This window comes from Agrilus planipennis, unplaced genomic scaffold (genome assembly GCF_000699045.2).
Source record: "Agrilus planipennis isolate EAB-ADULT unplaced genomic scaffold, Apla_2.0 scaffold191, whole genome shotgun sequence".
In the NCBI taxonomy this organism is placed as follows: domain Eukaryota; kingdom Metazoa; phylum Arthropoda; class Insecta; order Coleoptera; family Buprestidae; genus Agrilus; species Agrilus planipennis.
The window spans coordinates 467,456-475,379 of NW_020438901.1; the positions used below are offsets into that span (position 1 = coordinate 467,456).

Consider the following 7,924-nt stretch of genomic DNA (forward strand, 5'->3'; position numbering starts at 1 on the left):
TTATTTTTAATGGTGATACTTGACGAGTAATGCAATAAATGAATTTATAGTTTTAAAATTGTGTATTTAAAATTATCAAAAATGAATAAAAGTAAGATAAAAATTATTATTCGTGCATTTTGATCAGTGATTCAGAAATGATGCTTCCGATTTCAAAATTATGAATTGATTTTGATGATTATTTGTTTGGTAGCTGATACTTCAGAGATGGTTCCATACAAATTTTATCCAAATTGGTTCAGTAAGCAATCGGATATAAGTTTATATAATATACCTAAGGTACCGATTGTTTTTGAATTAATTGCTATTGAAATTCTAAACCGACTACTTGTTTAATCCAAATAGAGTTAAACGAACTTTTATAATTTTTTGAATAAGTTTTGTTTTGTCATTTCTAAAAATAAATTAAATTTTTGTGATTAACTGCAACAAAAAGTAATACTGTTATTAGTCCGTTTACACTGTTAGAAATTTGACCTTACGTTGAAGTCTTTGACTTGTGCAAAAGTATTATTAATGGCCAAAACACTTTTTCAATTAGGTAAAAATTTTAATAGGTACACTATTAGTCATTGATAGCAATAAATCATTCGAAAATTTTAAACTAGGTATACGTACCTACTTATGCGACTGTTCAGAAAATAACAATAACAAGAAGTTTTTCTCAGAAACGCAACATCCTTTTTAAGAATAGGATTATGCTATAAATTATTCGTCCATTAGTTTGAATGACCTTTATTTAATGATGCTATAAGAAATTCTCGTTAATAATAAATCATTATCTGCCTATCTATCATTAGAAAATATTCTATGAACGTAATACACATGTATGGTAATGAAACAAGATGTTAATAGTTGCTTACAAATTACAGCAATTGCAATTGTTGAAATAATAAGTTCCTTCGCGTGTAATAGTAATTTGCCGAGGTTTTGCGCTTCTCAGAAGAAGAATAAATTGTGCATTGAAAGAGGAAGTAGGGAATTCTTTTAAGTCATTCCTTGGTATTTATGGACCGAAAAAGGTATCTATTATATCAAATTATGGCAATTATCCATCCAGTAACCATTGCAATCTGATAAGTAATGCTTAGTGCTTCAATTTTTCACTCAAGTGACATTTATATGTCCTCCAATTGTCATTTATTTTATAGTAGGAGAAGTTACTGATGGCACACAGCTACGCGGTTAAGTAAACAAAGAAATTGCTTAACATATACTACATTTATCTATTATCTAGTCGCAATGGTATATTATGCAATTTGTATTATTTAGAATTTATCTAAATGTCAAAGCGAACTAATCGCAACAGATTTTTCTTAAGTTGTCATTGAACATTTTCATGAAAAACCTACTGAAATTCCAGGCAAGAAATTTAATTTGCAATTCATGGTGTCGTTAACAAATTACGTGCATTTAATTGTCGCACTTACTGTCGTTTCAGACGATAGAATTGAAATGAAGGTGTCTGATGAATTTTAAAATTATAATCCATCGGTATGGGAAATATATCTGCATCTCTAATAAAACCGTTACAGTGGGTGTGTGTGTACAGAGAGCGTAATATTATGTATGTTTGTGTGTAAAAGAGTGTGGAGGTTATTGACGTTAAAAAAGATGTTGAATTTTTAACGCCAAACAAACAGGGGGGGCCTGAAAAAAATCGTTAGAGAACAACTTTTTTTATAATATAAAACCCTTATTAGAAACGCCCTCGTTTCAGTACCGAACCTAAAATAGAAAAGGCCAGTAAAAATATTAAAAAACGCCCACACAACAATGTCGGAATTTTAAACCACAAATATAAACTTGGTAGTAAATCTTAAATACGACCTTACATTCCAACATTATAGAACACGAAGGTTACCCATAAATATGCGATGAAAATCAGCAACTTCCTCATGACTCTATAGGAAATTATATATCTGTATATAATTTGCCGGAATCCCAAATTTTTACGTAATTTCATCCCAGCGATCATCGCCGCACTTTTACCTTTTTTTATTTTTCAACATCCTGTTCGATTCAATTCAATCTTGAAACAGTTAAACATTTTATTGTGATTACAACCCTACAAATGTAAAATATATATTACATGGCACATTGGTGGGTATTTTTTTTAGGTATTTAAAATATCTGGTGTATGTGCATTCTTGAAAAGTCGTTGATCGATTAGTGTGTTTTGGGATAGTTGTCGACCNTTGAAAGCTAATGGTATGGTTGTTGAATTCGAGATGGGCTTACGGATAAAACTTTCGTGTTAGTCTTGGCTACTATCAGCCATCATAGATGTATGGTACACGCATCAAAATAAATATAAAACGAAACTTAATTTCTCCTTCGATGCAACCGAAATATGCCTTGTAAACAAACCAGTTTTTATTGCTGTTCCTGTACTAACAGAGACGTCAAGTTTATCATTTCATTATCATTTACATGCTATAATTGGAACGTGTTAGAAACTAGTTGAAATAAAATAGTATTGCTTACGCTTTGGGTGTCTGATCTGACAGCCAGTATCACCACAAGGCTGTTCCATAGTCAGAAAGTATAAAAAGTATCTTTACTTCAAAATAACTTGTAAATAAACTCATGACATAAATACGTTTAACAATATACAGGGTGGTTGGGTAAGGAAAACGGCTGGGACAGACATATACAGACAATTACCTAAGGGACCACTTTAGGAAATACATCAAGCTCAGTATTTATAAAGTACATTCATGAATTATAATTAGGTATTTAAGTCGAATAAACTCCATAAAAAGGATGTTCCGTTGAGACCAGTTGCATCTTATACTAACTCACCATTCTATAAAACACGAAAATTTATTAGTTCAGCTCGCCTCTACAATTACTAAATTTCAATCGACACATTCACTCGAAAACTGTTACTATTTCCAAAAATTCTAAAGCAGTATTTTATTTAAATCAATTCCATTTGATAAAAATCATATGACAGATTGAGGACAGTCGCAAAAATTAATTTAAAAGAAGAATTAAAACAAACGGTCCAGGTATGTTTAAACCAAAGCTATTTTTAATTTAATGATAATTTACATAAACTAACAAATATACTCGCAATAAGTTCTCCAATTTGTATGAAAATGACCTTTTTAAGTGTTCTGATTAATAGTGTGCTTTTTGGAAAAGATATGTAGTGATGAACAGTTAAAGGATTTCGTATGACTTTTCACGAAAGAATGAAATTCACTCTAGAAAAAGAAAAAGTAATAAAATTTTTTGGATATAGTAATTCTAGAGAAGACAGTAATTTAAGCTTATATTTTTGTTAATGATATCAACTCTAATCAGTCAGTACAAATAAAACTAGCCTCATTGCATAGCCTTACATATAGACATCTAAATTATCCTTTTTCATAAGAAAATTACAATAAATAATTAAACATTATCAAAACAGTGAGCAGAAAACTGTACATATATAGTATTTCTACAATTGCATTAAACAAAAAGAACAAATCTAATCTAAATCTGGTGTATATAAAATTCATTGTGACGCGTGTGGTGCATTTTATATAGGCCAGACAGGTAGAAGCGTTAAAAATATAATTAGGGAACATAACAACTTCATTATCAAACAACAAAAAACGGCAGCTATAGTGATATATTGCATACAAAACAAGCACTCTATCAATACAGAAAACGTAGAATTGTTACATATAAAATGTAAAGGAAAATGTTTATATTTCTTAGAAATTAAAAGAGTTTTGAAATTAAACACAAAAATTTTCATCTACCTATTTAAGTAAATAATTTCTCCTGGTATCTACCCTTGATAAAGGTCGAAAAATCCGAAACAATTATAGAGTGAAACTGTAAGATACTGAAACATTACAAAGCATAATAGTTTCATTTCTTTAATTTTGTTGGTTCGACATCTGTTTAACACCTCTGACCCGAGCATTACATCATGGTTATTGGTGCGATTAAAGTTAGAATATGAGACATGCATCTGTTAATTATCGACGTAAGAAAATTAGGTATCAAATTGAAAAATGTCGATAGATGAAATATCATTTGGATGGACCACGTAATGTACTGAAATAGTATCTAGCCTTTAGGTAAATTCCAGTTACTACATACTTACAATTAGTAATAAACGTTATTTTAAACTGTTCACAACTAATTCAGAGATGACGACTAATGATTTATACATATATAGATTTTGTATTCTAGGAATAAAATAATGTGTGTATGTCGGTTAAGAAATTTTGATTGTTTACGTCGTTTAACATAACGTACAGTGTATGTAAATGGTCCTAATTGAGAATGACTTAATGGGAACAGATATACTATTCCAGTTTGTCATTCTGATGGAAGCCGAAATTTAAAAATATGACAACATTAGGCTATAAAGCTTTACTTTGATGAAGACCGCTATTGAATTGACGCAAATACAAACATTGTACCAGAAAACATTTTATCATAGTAATAAATCGGAGCCAGATTTTTTTGAATTAATAAGGATTGAACGGAATACAAATTGTCTAAATTAACAGCACGAGGAAAGAAATCCAGAAGGAAAAACATTCCTGTCAATTAGGGGACACTTTTAAAAAGCTATTTATCTAAGAAATAGATAACAGTTATGAAAAGAAGTGGTTTCTAGGTATAATTTATGAGACGCCTAACATGCCAACTATTCCACTTTACTTTTAATAACAAATTGCAAATATGTGGATACAAGGTGGCAACTATCTCAAGGCGACACTTGATTAATTTTCATTTGAATTGACCTATTTATATTTTTCATCGGGAAAAAAACGCGAATATGATTCTAGAGTAGTTTGCTTTGTATCTTCTCTGAGGATTTGACATTCTAAATGAACTGTGGCTTAGGCCTACTTTCCATATCGAGAGTATTGCTATTTAATCTGAATTTTTAATTAAAAATCACCAATTTTTTGACGCGTTAGCCCATAGAACGGGGGAGTGGCTGTAGCTTCGTTACGGAATTATGTTATGATATGGATTCACATGTGTGAAGTGCTCTGCACATTGAGTTTACATTAAGTTATGGCAAAAGAAGGTTCCCCGATTGACGACGGATTAAATTTAAACGGGTACAACTGGTAAACTGAATAAAATTTCAGGAAATCGAGTATTTCTAATTAAAAACGTGGATATGAATAGCTTTCTCGTTGTTTCTAATGATAAAAGCATTCCATTGCCGGTTATTTATATGCTTGGGATGCTAATCAATGTTAATCTGTGCATAATCATTTACGAAAGAATGTGTTTATTCATACGTGATCGCAAAAACGAAACTGCTGTCATATAGGGGAAATCCCGACATTTTGAAGTGTTCGTTTTCACATCCTAGACTCCATTTGCTTAATTTAATCAACTTCTTCAAAAAAAAAAAAAAAAAAAAAAAAAAAAAAAAAAAAAAAAAAAAAAAAAAAAAAAAAAAAAAAAAAAANATCCTTGAGGTGGGATCTTTTATTTTTGTGTAGAGGGAATGCGATCATCTACTTTTTTTTGATCAAATACTCGTGAACAATCAAGGACAATCATGAAGAATCCAGCATTTCTCTGCAAGTGTGGATAATGCCCTGAATATCGAAAAGAACGATCCCTTTGATCTTGGACTTAGATATTCTTGCTTTTAGTTTTAGACAAGCACTCGTCCCCATACACATTTTCCTATTCCTGGAGGATTTCAGAAGGTTTTTAGCCCCATTTCACCAAAAAAATTGTACCATAATACATTCTTTGTGATTTGAGTCATTCATTTTTGTGACGCTCGGGAATATGAATAGGCTAAAGCTTACTGCAGCTTTTATGATCAGTCACGACTCTGCAACCGCTCAGTCACTACTGAAGATGTCTTCAGCGAAGAACAGCGAAACGTCTGGAACATCATAACTCCATAGACCATTGCAAAACAGCCCGAATCGCATCAAGGCTAAAAAGCTTTCACTGCTGGTGTTATCTAGATGGTACCCCTGTAATAGTTCTCGTAATACTGAGAAATAGCATAAAAATAAGTATTTTTTTACGATTTTTTTACCATTTTTCGAGTTCTTGTGGTTTGTCTCTTTTTCTGCAAAAATGGCAAATACCCGGGTACCAGAGTATACCTGGATATATGAAAAAAATAATACCCGATACCCGGGTGTTAAAAAAGGTCGGGTACGTGAAAACCCTAATTGCACCTTTCATTAAGTCCCTGACGACTTCTTCATTATGACCTACATGCGTATATGTATATCTGTATATATATATATATAATTATATATACATCTACATTAGCTAATTCATTTCACAACTGTTCCAAACTCAAACGAGTTTGCTAAAGGTTTGAGGACTTCGGACGTACATAAGTACTCTAGCTATTGACGATGTTGCATTCAATATTGGATATCTTTTGCATTTCTTCTGCTTATAAGAGTCAATGTTGACTAAAACGGATAGCGACGTTTCGCCTTAGGCGAAAGGCTTTCTCAAGGTAAATTTTTCTACAGCATTTTAAAAAAAAAGAAAGCTCATACGTGATGTGAGACGTCAGAGTCGGTATGAAAAAATTCATCCGATACCCGTCAAAAATCTGTAAAGTCATCCGATGGTCAATTTTCGTTTATGGTTGTGGTCAAGGGCGATCTTAGACTTTGGAAGGCTTTGGGCGGATGCATCTTTGCGAGGCCCTTCAATTATTTTTAATGGTGATACTTGACGAGTAATGCAATAAATGAATTTATAGTTTTAAAATTGTGTATTTAAAATTATCAAAAATGAATAAACTAATTGAGAATGACTTAATGGGAACAGATATACTATTCCAGTTTGTCATTCTGATGGAAGCCGAAATTTAAAAATATGACAACATTAGGCTATAAAGCTTTACTTTGATGAAGACCGCTATTGAATTGACGCAAATACAAACATTGTACCAGAAAACATTTTATCATAGTAATAAATCGGAGCCAGATTTTTTTGAATTAATAAGGATTGAACGGAATACAAATTGTCTAAATTAACAGCACGAGGAAAGAAATCCAGAAGGAAAAACATTCCTGTCAATTAGGGGACACTTTTAAAAAGCTATTTATCTAAGAAATAGATAACAGTTATGAAAAGAAGTGGTTTCTAGGTATAATTTATGAGACGCCTAACATGCCAACTATTCCACTTTACTTTTAATAACAAATTGCAAATATGTGGATACAAGGTGGCAACTATCTCAAGGCGACACTTGATTAATTTTCATTTGAATTGACCTATTTATATTTTTCATCGGGAAAAAAACGCGAATATGATTCTAGAGTAGTTTGCTTTGTATCTTCTCTGAGGATTTGACATTCTAAATGAACTGTGGCTTAGGCCTACTTTCCATATCGAGAGTATTGCTATTTAATCTGAATTTTTAATTAAAAATCACCAATTTTTTGACGCGTTAGCCCATAGAACGGGGGAGTGGCTGTAGCTTCGTTACGGAATTATGTTATGATATGGATTCACATGTGTGAAGTGCTCTGCACATTGAGTTTACATTAAGTTATGGCAAAAGAAGGTTCCCCGATTGACGACGGATTAAATTTAAACGGGTACAACTGGTAAACTGAATAAAATTTCAGGAAATCGAGTATTTCTAATTAAAAACGTGGATATGAATAGCTTTCTCGTTGTTTCTAATGATAAAAGCATTCCATTGCCGGTTATTTATATGCTTGGGATGCTAATCAATGTTAATCTGTGCATAATCATTTACGAAAGAATGTGTTTATTCATACGTGATCGCAAAAACGAAACTGCTGTCATATAGGGGAAATCCCGACATTTTGAAGTGTTCGTTTTCACATCCTAGACTCCATTTGCTTAATTTAATCAACTTCTTCAAAAAAAAAAAAAAAAAAAAAAAAAAAAAAAAAAAAAAAAAAAAAAAAAAAAAAAAAAAAAAAAAAAA

The 7,924-nt window shown here is 31.5% G+C and overlaps 2 protein-coding genes across 3 annotated transcripts in view; both read left to right on the top strand.

Moving 5' to 3' along the window:
* LOC108740917 (small conductance calcium-activated potassium channel protein) overlaps positions 1–7,924 on the top strand; it is a 158,427-nt gene that overhangs the window by 45,242 nt on the left and 105,261 nt on the right. The window lies entirely within an intron of this gene.
* LOC108740919 (bone morphogenetic protein 4) overlaps positions 1–7,924 on the top strand; it is a 29,659-nt gene that overhangs the window by 6,662 nt on the left and 15,073 nt on the right. The gene's annotated exons all lie outside the window — the stretch shown is intronic.